Source organism: Pan paniscus, chromosome 12 (genome assembly GCF_029289425.2).
Source record: "Pan paniscus chromosome 12, NHGRI_mPanPan1-v2.0_pri, whole genome shotgun sequence".
Classification (NCBI taxonomy): Eukaryota; Metazoa; Chordata; class Mammalia; order Primates; family Hominidae; genus Pan; species Pan paniscus.
The window spans coordinates 31,771,920-31,784,281 of NC_073261.2; the positions used below are offsets into that span (position 1 = coordinate 31,771,920).

At 54.1% G+C, this 12,362-nt stretch overlaps 1 long non-coding RNA gene across 1 annotated transcript; it reads left to right on the forward strand.

Annotated features, from left to right (window-relative positions):
* The first annotated feature begins 55 nt into the window (after nt 1–55).
* LOC130541209 (uncharacterized) lies at nt 56–8,841 on the forward strand. Its single transcript, XR_008955254.2, has 3 exons — nt 56–4,404; nt 6,779–6,894; nt 8,451–8,841. It is a non-coding gene; the product is annotated as an uncharacterized LOC130541209 (long non-coding RNA).
* Nucleotides 8,842–12,362: the final 3,521 nt, after the last annotated feature.

Consider the following 12,362-nt stretch of genomic DNA (forward strand, 5'->3'; position numbering starts at 1 on the left):
CCTTGAGCCCGGGGACCTCTGGGAATTGTAGTGCGCGCCCCTCGCCTCTAGGCTTTCAGAGTGGAGCCCCTGGAATAGGCTCCTCACCTAGAGGAGCGGAGGCAGGACCCCCAGGAATCATTGCTGCCTTGTGCCTCAGTTTCCCTGGAGGCAAAACTAGAGCCTTGGAAAAAGCCTCCTTGCTTTCAGCAGAGCACTGAGGGCTCTGTGGAGCGAGCAAAGTGCTTCTGACTTTGATTTGAAAGTGGCCCTGTGCATTTCCCAGTCCCCACCTAGCCCAGCAAAGAAGGCCAGGTGAGGCCGGGAGCGGCGGCTCACGCCTGGAATCCCTGCTTTGGGAGGCGGAGGCGGGAGGATCACTTGAGCCCAGAAGGTCGAGGCTGCAGTGTGTCTTGATCACACCACTGCACTCTATCCTGGATCCTGGGCAATAGACGGAGACCCTGCCTCCAAAAAAAAAAAAAAAAAAAAAAAAAAAAAAGGAGAGGTGGTTAGTGTGAGCTAGACAAGGACCAAACTAGTAAATCCTTGGCCTAGGCTCTGTGGCCAGGCCTGCCAGTAATAGTCAATGTCCACACACATAATGCAGACAGAGTGTGGCAGCTACAAGCTGAGTAGTCCAAAGAAGGGGCATGAGTTCAGGCTGTGGGAGGTGGGAATGAGGCCTAGGGTGAATGGAGGCAGGAGGAGGTGCCCAGCCAGCCATAGCAGCAACCTGGACCTGTGCAGGCCAAAGAGGAAGAAACAGAGGCTCAGGGTTTCAGTCTCAGCAGGTGGCTAGCTAGGATGGGAACCCTGTTCCTAGCACATAGAAGCTACACAAAAATCTTTGTTGATGAATTTTAATACTCATAATAGCTCTATGCACTTGACACCATCATTGTCCTCATTTTATAGGGTAAAACTGAGGTCTGAGAGATTAGCTCAAGTAGCACAGCTGGTAGGTGTTGGAGCCAGAGCTAGACCCGGGAAGAGGAGCCCTCATACCCAGGCATCCCCCCACCCACTTTGCACCCATTACTAACCACTCATCATTCTGGTGCCCCTCCTCACACTAAACGAAGGGACCAGGGCCGCAGTTTGGTGAACCTGAAACCCTGGTCCTTACCCTTTGGCCCTGGGATGGAAGATGTCTGCAGGCTCAGTCTAGAGCAGACGACCCTGTGGGATCTGCAGGATAAATCCCCTGTCTACCTCATAATGGGTTGGCTTGTAAGAGCCAGCACCTGTAGAATTGGTAATAGACACCCAGAACAATCATAATGGTAATTATAACAATGCATCCCACTTTGGCAAGTTTACAAGCCACTTTCCCCTCCAGGAAAGCTAAGGCTGTGGTGGAAGACACTATGATGGGATGCCATCAGGAAGCACCTTTGTCCATTCTGGAAGCATTGATTGGCAGGCACTATGCCCAAGGTTGGGGATGGAGCTCTGGATGCAGCCCCCGGGGTCACAATCTAGGCCAACCCCTCACTTGTGGGTTGGATACCGCTAATGACAAGGAACTCACTATCTTATAAGACAGCAGCTCATCCCACCAAGAGTTAGGGTTATTCTGCCATCCGGGCAGCTGGGCACATTCTGACAGACAAGGGCTGTTGTGCAAAGCCTCAGCAAGTCAACACCTGCCTGTGCCAGCCTGAGAACGATAGGATCTAAATTTAATTGCTTCCTGAGGCAACTGTTTGCAATAGAAAGTAATTTACAATGGCCAGTAAATCCTGCAGAAAACAGACATCTCCATTCGTCTGGCTAAAAGCATAAACACTTCCATTGCTCAAGCCTCCATCTCACACACCTCCACTCCGGCCCAAAGCCACCCTCCTCCTGCACCCTCCAACCACAGGATCCCAGGCCAGGACGCCTCTGTGCCTACAGAGGGGGTCAGCTAGCCCCTCAGTGTCCTGGTGTCTCTCTGTGTGTCTTAATAATAAGAAAAACAAACCATCACTTATAAATAAACACATTCGTCCTGTAAAAACATGCAAGTAAATCAGCCCTCTCTGATGCTACACCAAATCCAGTTCCCTCCCTGCCCCAGAGGTAAAGACCCATCAGATTGGGTGAAGTCTTCCAGAACTTTCCCTATGTGTATTTTCAAAACTATATATGTATCCATGGTATAGAAAAATAGATAGCTTTGTTTTATGTGTGTGTTTAAAGAAACGATACAATTCTCATTGCTCCATTCTGAAACTTGCTTTTTCGATCACCGCTAGATCTTACAGACTTTCCTTGTTGGAACACAGATCTGCTTCTTTGGGAACTGCTGGGCTGTGTGCCCAGCACAGTGTATTTAATCTCCTCTTGATAGCGTTTAATCTTTTTGCAATTACATGAATCCTGCTGAGAACATTATAGACCCCCTTAGAACAGTTTCAGGGCTAAGGAGCTCACAAAGTGTTCCCAGAGACTGAGCTAAAAGCTGCTTTCTAACTCCCACCTCCATGTCCTAGCACCTCTTGTTAGCCCATTTCTAGGAAGAAGATCTGGCCCCGGGGGTGGTTCTCATCCTGGAGCTCTCAGAGATATAGGGACCATTCAAGATCATCTGTCCACCTGGTCTCATTTTAGAAAGGAGGTCACCAGGCCCAGAGAGGTTAAGCAAACTGTCCAAAGTCACACAGCAAAATCAGTGCTTTTGTTTCTTCTGGGACCCGCAAACCCATCCAGTGCCCTCAGGAAACAGAATGCACAGCCAGTCTTCTATCCTGGGAAGCTCAGTTCCCAGGCTCAGCAGTTGCCAAAGGCCCCTGGGGGTTTGTTTTCAAAGGAGAAATGAAGTGGGGAAGTATTTTTAACGCGGCCCCGCCCGGCTTGCCTAACTCCTCGTTCCCCGTGCTAGCTGTCCAGGAAAGGCCAGCTTCACAGCAGCATTTGCAACTCATGGAAAACAACAAATGCCCGAAATAGATGATACCCAAGCTCAGGAATGGAAAAAATTGGCTCATGGTTTCAAATGCCTCTTTTAGAAAAAGACAAGAATAGCTTTTGGCCTTTGGGGAACTGCTGGGGGTGAAGGAGTGGGGAGGTGGTTGTGAGTCCCAGATCACCAAGGGCCAACTTCCTGCCTGAATGAGCTTTGGCCACTATACCCCAGGGCGCGTGTAAACCAGCTTCCCAAGCTTTGTCCACACTGGAAGCTGCATCTGCACCTGGCTCTAGGTTCCCTCCAACCTCCAGCCAATCTGGAAAGATTTACTGTGTTGGGCCAGGGCTGGGCTGGTTTCCCCTCTCCACCCCACATCTCCCCAGTGTGTCCCAGCAGGGTAGAAACCCATGGTTCTGAACTTCCTGAGCCTGAAGGGTGGAAGCTGAATTCCCCTGGGGGAGGGGAACGGAGGGCAAGGAGAGAAAATTGGGGGTTTCATTCCCACTCAGACACAGCCCAGCTGTGTGGCCTTGGACACTTAACCTGTCAGGGCCTCAGGCCCCTCCCGTGGAAAGCAGGATAATGCTCCACTTATTCAGTCATCCACTCATCCAACATGTGTTGTGTGGTCCTACTATGTGCCAGCACTGAGCTAGACCTGGGATGTAGCCACAACCAGAAGGAAGTCCGTATCCTTGTGGAGCAGAAGATGTGGCCCTTGCCAACCTCACAGGCTACTAAGAATCAGTCCCCGCTCCAGCTACTCAGCCAAGGCCTTGTGCTGAAAGGGGTGAAAATGCCTTGGACCAGGGCTGACCCTAACACACACTGCACCATCTTGCATGGAGTATTTCTTTCAATGTCACTCTAGCCCTCTGAAGTGGGCGCTGTATCTATATCTATCCCCTTATTACAATTGAGAACCAGAGAGTAAGTGCTGGACAAGCCCACAGACTCGTCCACAGACAGGAAGGAGTAAGTTTGGGCTGGGTGAGGGCCAGGCCCTGGTAAGTCCCAGGGTCAGGGTAACTAAAGCTCTGTGTGAGTCTTGACTGGTGCTTAGCACAGAATGCACTGGACAAGAAATCTCTTAAAACCATTGGGTCTCTGTGACACTTTTACTTAAAATAAGGTCTCAACTGACACTTCCACTCTCTGTTGTATGTCAGGTGACCCTTCCATTTGACAGAAGAGTAAACCAAGGCATGTAGAGATTAAATGACCTCTGCCCAGCCACACCCTGCCCATCTCCCACCAAGATGAGGCGGGAGAGGGGCGAGGAGTTGGGCTGGGGATGGGGGCATGACTGGGGCCAGGACAGAACTCCATCTCCCAGGATACCATGCAAAGGGGGCGTGTAGGGGCTGGGCCTCCGCGTAGGCAGGGCTGTAATTTCTTGGTATTAAAAAAAAAAAAAAAAAAAAAAAAAAAGGAGCAAAAGGAAAGAGAGAAAGAATCAAAGCCTCAAGCGTCACGTCTAGGAATAGCGCTGGAGTCAGGCCAAGTCATTAGAGACGATGAGTAATCCGGTTAAGTCATTTCTCTAAACACCATTCCTTGTAAGAGAATTAAAATATCAGCTTACATCAGAGGGGGAGAGGCCGGCTCCAGGGGCCCAGGCAGGAGCCCAGGCCAGGAAGGGGGCATGGCTGTTGCGCTCTGCCACTCAGCCCTGCCCCGGGCGGGGGCTGCATGCGGGGCCCTGCCAGCTGAGCCCTGGGCTTGCGGTGGGGGCTGGCATCCAGCTAGCAGGGGTAGGGGGAGCGGCCCGCCACACCTCCGTTTACCTCATTGTTCAGGGTGCTGGGAGAAGTTCGGGACTGCCTGTTCTTGGGAGAATCGTTGTCCCTCCTGGGGGCAGCTGTTTTTTTTTTCTTCAGTGTCTCCCCTCCCTCCTAAGATGTTGAGTTGATATCTCGACAGCTTCAGGTCTACCGTTGGAGTAAAGGGCTGGGGATCGGCCTGGGGACACAGGGAATGGAAAGAGGGGTCCCCAAACCTCTGGAGAGGTGCCGATTTCCCCCTAGACTAACTGGAAAGTGGTGAGGGGTGATGCCTTAATTCCTATTTCCCCCTTTTCCTTTTAGTTGCCCTGTATTTGGAGAACGCAGGGCTGGGAATCTGCCAGACTTACGGAGGCGGTGGTGACTGCCAGCGCCACTTTCCGCATCCTGGGGGCAGGATTATGGTGACCTGGGGAGAGCTGCTGATCATGAAGCTGACCCTTGTGCGAGGCAGTGGTGCAAGTCTGTGGTCCCAGTGACTCCGGAGCTGAGGTGGGAGGGGGATCTCTTGAGCCAGGAGTTCAAGGCTACAGTGAGCTATGATCGCACCAGGGCACTCTAGCCTGGGCGACAGAGCGAGACCCCAACTTAAAAAAAAAAGGATGCCCTCAGGCTCATTATAACACCTACCCTCTGAGCCAGGACCCACAATGTGAATTGGGTCTCAGCTGTGAGCAGGACACAGACGTCATCTCACCCTCTGTAGCCCTAAAGAGGCCCGGAGACTTCCTAATGGCCTCCCAGCCATTCCTAGGCCGTGTGGAATCACTCAGGTTTATGGTGGCGGGCCCCAAACACTTGAGGCAGGCTCTCACCACATGCTGACTCCTGCAGCAACAGGCTAGGAGAGGTCCATGCCTCCCTGGGAGCTTCTCAGCCAGTCCAGAGAACAGAAACCTCCCCGGCTCTGGAGTCAGGTGGACCGGTTTGCAATCCGGGTACCCTCCCTTGCAGGTGGTATGACCTGGGATGGGTTATTCACTGTCTCCAACCCTTAGTTTTCCCGTGTGAAATGGCGTTAGCAATACCTAGCTTGCAAGATTACTGTGAGGGTGAGAAATAACATAAGCCTTCGACAACTGGTCATTCTATTGTGGCAGCTACCTGAGAACAGCCTCCTTCGCCGGTGGCATCAGAACTTCTGCAGGGTGGATTCTGCACTCTTCAGGCCTTGCCCTGATGACCTGGGGCTGGGCCCTGAGACCCCACTCCCGATCGGGCTTTCCAGGTCTTCGGGTAGCAGCTGCAAAGCCCTCCCGAGGTTCCTGGGGGGGGGTCCTAGGCTCTGGCCAGGATGCGGGCATGAAGGGAGGAATTGTGGGGGAAGTCAGTGACTCATCTCCAATCTGAGTGGGCCCCACTAACCCCTTCAATACTGGAAGCCCAGACTTTTGGGGGAGGGACTGCTCTCATTCCTCCTCCCCAGATGAACTCATGGGACTTTGCGAATATGAAAACTAAAGCTTTCAGCCTTGCAATGGCCTGGGGTCAGCTGGCTCCAAGAACCCAGATCCCCCAGAGGTTTCATACTCTTGCTGTGGCTCCCCCACACTGCAGCCCCGACCTGAAGCCCAGGCCCCTGCTTTCATCATCGTGGTATCATCCACCAGGCACCTGCCACAGGCAGGGCTACCCTCCTTGCCTGACATCCCAACTACCTTTGTTGGAAACAGTACCTGGCAGGGAGAACCCAAGGTGAACTCAGGTCTACGTGGTTCTGTCTACACCCCAAGAGCTCTCTCATTCTCCCCGCACCTGCTGTGCATCCTTTCTGCTGCTGCACGCCCAGATGTGAGTGTGCAAAGCTGTGTACACACGCCTGTGCATCTATGCATGGGTCTTGCCTGCCAGGAGCCCACAGCTCACACATAGGATCACACAAACATATGTATACACTAACTCACCAGAGAGCCTACAAGAAGCCCCTGAAGCTCTTTCTTCCCCACATCTGGGGCACCCTGGCCTGCCCTGGACTTCTAGAAGAAGACACAGGGTTGTCCAGCCCCCCTCCCTCACCCCAGCTGCCCACCTATGCCATGGTGTCTTCAGCCATGGGGCCTGCCTGAGGGATTCTGCTCTGTTAAAACTGCCTTCTCTCTCTCTGCCTTGGCCTCAGCAGGCTCTTCCAGACCTTCCTGAGTGGTGGTGGCCACGGCTGAAGACAGAGGGCTGCGTGGAGGCTGAAGGCAGAGGGCTGGGCCTTGGGCCTGGGTAAAGACAGCTCTGGACATGGAGGTAGGTTGGCATCCCCCCTCTCTGGCACATACGGCAATATAGCCACACTGGGAGGGCTTTGCCCCAGTGCCTCGTGCTGTTCCTGGAGCTGTGTGTGTGCATGGGCTATACCCTCTGGCCTGGAGGAACCTTCCCGGGCTTGGCAGTTCCCACTGTATCTACCTAGTGAGCTTCTACTCATCCTTCAAGGGCCCACCTGAGGCAGATACCCAGGGGTCTCACCACACACCTCCAGCAGGGCATGTGCCACATCGTGCTCCTGTGGTCAGCCCCATGCCATTGTGTGACTGGCCAGCAGCTCCCGAGCCTCTCGTCTCCAGCTAGGAGTGGTCTTTACTATCTGCCCACACTACGCTGCTGAAAGGGCCGCAGAACCCTGGCCACTGCTCCTCCAGAAGAGGAAACTGAGGGTCTAAGTGGGAAGGGACTTATCCAAGGTCTCACAGTCACTTCAAAAGATCTCACAGTTGGTAAAGGAATTGGGAAGGAAGAGGAGGAAGTGAGAGGCCACTGAGGGCAGGTGCACAGTAGGTGCTCAATGAAGATCCACAGAAGGAGAATGAAGGGCACGGAGGAGAGGGAGGAGGAAGAGGCCATGCACCCACTTCCACCCCTATCCCACATCTCCCTCCATCACCAGGCAACATCTGCCCTTTCTTCCCCAGGGGTTAGCGCTTCCTAGTTGTCAAGGGCAGCACATTCTAGATGCTGGGGACTTGACCTCACATGCGGCCCTTCTTGCTGGAGTTTCGCTGGAGTCACACCCTCCCTATGGCTGCAGGCTGGCTGCTCAGGCCACAGCCCCTTTCCTGGGTATCTGTGTTGCTGCTGAATCCTGGCCAGGGGTAGTGAACACAGCCCAGGTCTTGGACTCCAGGACAGCGCCCCCTCAGCTCCCCAAGGAGCTCAGAGGTCCCAAGCCCCTGGCCAGCTTGTCTCAGCTGGAGGGAGATTCTGGGCATCCTGTAGCTGGACTCTGGGGACTCTGAGGCCTGCCTTGGCTGAGGAGAATCTGTCTTGGCACAGATTCTGTGCCAAAGCGATGGGCAAATTTTTCTCCACAGGAAACCCAAGTACCCCAGTGCAGTTGAACTCTCCGTGCTGTCTCCTATCTATGAAACCGGCTGGCAGGCACAATAACAGCCCTCACGCCTCCGGGTGCAATTACGGGCATTGGATGAGCTATTTCTTATAAAGGGCTTAGAACTGTGCCCGCTGGCGGGAGGAAGTGCTCCATAAACATTAGCTGGTTTCCACAGCCCTGGGTGAAACAGAAGGCACGGGGTGGGCCCAGGCTGGGGGAGTGGGGACAGGAAACCTGACTTCCAGCTCCAGCCCCAGCTCAGCAGATAGGCCATTTGGTTCTGCAAGGCCCCCACCCCCTTGCCTTCCCTCCTTCTGTACGTGTGTGTCATATTTTGTTGGCTTTGGGGCTTTCTTTTCTTTCTTTCTTTTCTTTTCTTTTTTTTTAAATAAACAAGGGCTGCATGAAACCCCTAATATTCTGGGTAAGTGTTGAAACAGCTCAGAAATCCCCTCCTCCCCTTGTGACTCAGTGGCAGGAGCGATAAGCAGAACTACTGGTGACACTGTGGGAGAGAAATTCTGCAAAATAACAGCTGGGCAGCCCGGGACCCCAGGGAGTTGAAATGGGACCTCGGAGATATCAGGATGTCCTGGAGAGGCACCAAGGCCAGAGGTCCCCCAGGGACCGTGGAGGGGGCATTAAGCCCTGAAAACAGATCATGATGCCCATCCCCCCAGCACAATTAGAAATAAAAACAACCCGGGACAGTTAAATTAGTGTAAGGAAGTCCCTCAAGAGTTTTACTTTTCCCGTAACGGCGATTTTCGATGCTCCTTCGGAAACATCAGATTCTTTCCAAGCATTATTCTTTTTCTATTTTGGTGCCCGAAGTACTAGCGTGGTGGACCCCTACACCAGCCGTGAGCGACCCCTGCGGGCTGCCTGGCCCCTGTGGGCACTGGCTCCGGGGATGCGGCAGGGGGCGGAGGGGGCGACACCGGGCTTGGGGGGCGGGCAGCGGGGGGAGGACTGGGGGTGGGGAGGGGGGAGGGCGGGGAGGGCGCCCAGCGGCGCGGCCGCGCCCCCCACCCCACCCCATTCCACCCCCACCGAGGACCGCGCTGGGGTTTCAGAAAGCGCTTTTCTGGCCCTGCCGCCGGATCTGACTCAAAAAGGGGAGCTGGCTCAAACCGAAAGAATAATTCGGTTAGCCAAAGCGCCGATATTTCCCTGGGGCCCAAATGGCTGCCAGGCAGGGGGCTCCAGGGCCGCAGCCTCGCCGGCCCCTCGGGCCCCGCCGAAAGCCCCGGGCCCCATCCATCTTCGCCACCGAAAGGGGCAGGAAGAGCAGCTGAGAGGAGGGCGCCTCCTCCAGCCCCGCAGGCTCTGCTGCCGGACCGTCGTGTCCCTCCCGAGGCCTTCCCCTGCCTGTCCCAGCGGGCCCTGCTCTCTCGGGTTCTCAGGACGTTGGGCAGACCCCTCAGGCCTCTTTTCTAGCAGCACGCACATTCCTGCACACCTCCGCATGTGAAGTTTTTCTGGAAGTATCATGTGGACACTTTTGGAGGCCTACACCCACTCTTAGAGGTGTCTGGCGTCCCATTGCAGGGGCGTTCCGTCTTTTGAAGTTGAAGAATTGTCTTGGACCATACGTAAAATACACTAACACTACCGACAGCCGGTGAGCTAAAAGAAAAAATCGCGAAAATACCTCAGTGTTCTAAGAAAGCTTTATGAATTTGGGCCGCATTCAAAACCTTCCTCAGTCACATGCCGCCCTTGGGCCACGCGTTGGACAAGCTTGCATTCTAGAGACCAATGCGAAATTCACTCGAAAAGAAAGAACCGCTCGGGCCGATTCAACATCCCTGTCACCTATCCCCAACCACGATTTCACTCCCAGACCCCTTGGCCTGGCGGCGCTTGCCCTTTGGCCAGCGTCCTAGAGGTCACAGTGAGGCCCAAATGAACGGGGTTTTACCGAACCGACATGCCCAGGAGAGAAACATGGATCTATACAGAGAGGCTAATCATTTGTTTCGAGCTGAATTGCCAGGGTGGGGTGGGTGGGGTGGGCCCAGGGGCTCCCCTCCGCTCCCCCCGCAACCCCTGTGTCCAGTCTGAGGTGCCTGTATGCATTCTCTTCAGGTCCCCACTACCTTCAGTCTGAAGCAGGGACCCGGGCTTTGCAGGTGCAGAAGCTCTCTGGCTCTGGGAGCCTGCTGGACTCAAGTTCATTCTGACCTCAGGACAGGTGTGGGCAGGAGATGCTGACGGCTGGTTTTCCTGGGCCGCCCAGAACACCTGGCCTCTCAGCTGTCTCAGCACAAAATTCGCCCTGTAAGCAGGACCCTCCTGAGCTCCCAGAAGGGCCAGGCACATAGCTGCTGTCACCGGTAACAGTCCTGCAGACAGCGAGACGGCTGTGACACAGTGCTGCACACAAAGCCTGGCTGCTGCCCGCCATATGCAAGGACAGGCACCAAACACAGCCTAGGTCAGGGACCTGCGGGGTCAGCTGAGCGTGTGAGGAGGACTCAGGTGCCTGCAATCCCTGCCTCCCTGCCACAGCGTGATGCTACAGGGTGGCCCGGCAGGACTGGGTCATTACAGCTCCTGACCTACCAGAGGACCTAGTGTCACCCCCCACTCAGTTGTCACATTGCTGGGGAGTCTGAAGAGGGGGAAGGCACCAGGGTGGTCCCAGCCACGCTGGGACTTGGAGCAGTCCCTAGTACTGACACTGAAGTATGTCAATATCACAATAAGTGGCTTAGAGGGGGCGGTGTTGACTGTTAATCCCAAGGAATGAAGGGAACACCTCGCTCCTGGAAGAAAGCTGGGAGCATCTCTCTGTTTTTTTTTTTTTTTTTTGAGGCAGGGTCAGGCTGAAGTGCAGTGGTGCAATCTCAGCTCACTGCAGCCTTGGACTCCTAGGCTTAGGTGATTCTCGCACTTCAGCCTCCCAGGCAGCCACGACCATAGGCATGCACCACCATGCCTGTCTAATCTTTGAAAAAATTTTATGGAGGTGGGATCTTGCTATGTTGCCCAGACTGGTCTTGAACTCCTGGGCTCAAGTGATCCACCCACTTTGGCCTCCCAAAGTGCTGGGATTATAGGCGTGAGCCACTGCACCAGGCTACATCTCCATTTTAAGATGCTGAGTGGGCACTTGGAGGAAGGACAAGAAGCAGAGTGGGTCCTGCTATATTGTGTACATTCTGGAAGTCCTCACTGCCCTGGTACCCAGACTTAGGTCTGTCACTCAGGAGTGGCAAGGGCTGCCCTAGGTCTGGCCCAGAAGGCCTCTGAGCTCCTGCTTAGAGTGCCATAGTGCCATGCCAGTGGTATGGAGGGGCTTGAGCACACTCGGGCTTATGCACACATGTGTCCCGTGGACTGTCTGGGTGTGTCTCCATGTGGGAGAGCATTCTGCCTTCTTGCATGGCAGCAAAGCTTTCGTAGGAACTCTAACCCTGTTGAAGGGAAGTAGGGAAATGAGGAGTGTCTGAGACACCAGGCTGCCTGCTCAGTCTTTCAGAGGTAGGAGAGAAGCCTGCAGAGGTCTCAGGGCTCACTTCCGCTTCCCATGAAGGCTCCCACCTGGGATCCCCAAGGTCCAAGAGCCCTCTGGAGGGAGGACCTCTCCTAAAGGTCGGCAGCCTGGGATCATCAACCAGTCCATGAAATTTCCCTCCGAGCCCTTTACAGTTCACTGTGCCCTGATTTTACAGATGGGAAAACCAAGGCCCAGAGAGGGAAAGTGGTGTGCTCAAAGCCACACTGTGGATCAGGGGCGGGGCACGGTCTGGTGCCTGCCAGCGTCCTGCGTTTCTTCCCACACTGCAGTCAGGAGAGGGAGGTGGCCGGGCAACCCTGGATCTGCTGCCCTCGGGCAGTTAGGGGTGGGGAGGGAACTCCAATGGATGCTGTGCCCCTAGCAGCAGTGGCTGCTTCACATCCCGTCCTTGGCCAGTTGTTTTGAACAAGGTTTGTTTTGCTAACTTTTTACCTGGGGATCTCCAAGCATGCGATGAATTCGGAGAATATGGTTGCTGGTTTCTGCACATTTTTTTTTCCCCTGTAGTCTGGCCTGTTTATCACGAGCTCTGCTAATCAGAATATTCGAGTGCATGCACATACACAGGCATACACGATGTGCAGGACGTTCTGGGGAATTTACTTTTCTGGGTAACTGAGGGTTAACTGGAAACCTGTGTTCTTATGCCTTATTGAAAATTTTTCTACAAATGATGAGCATTTCCCCAACTTAGTATTTTGAAAAGTTCCACCACTTTCTAAATACGTGACCTTGGTTGAGTTACCTAACCTCAGTAACCTCAGTTTCCTTATCTGTAAAATGTGCAGAGCAATGCCTCTCTAGGTAATGAAAGGAACTAGAAATAAAAGCAGTGCATAGCATACCGTGTGTGCTTTA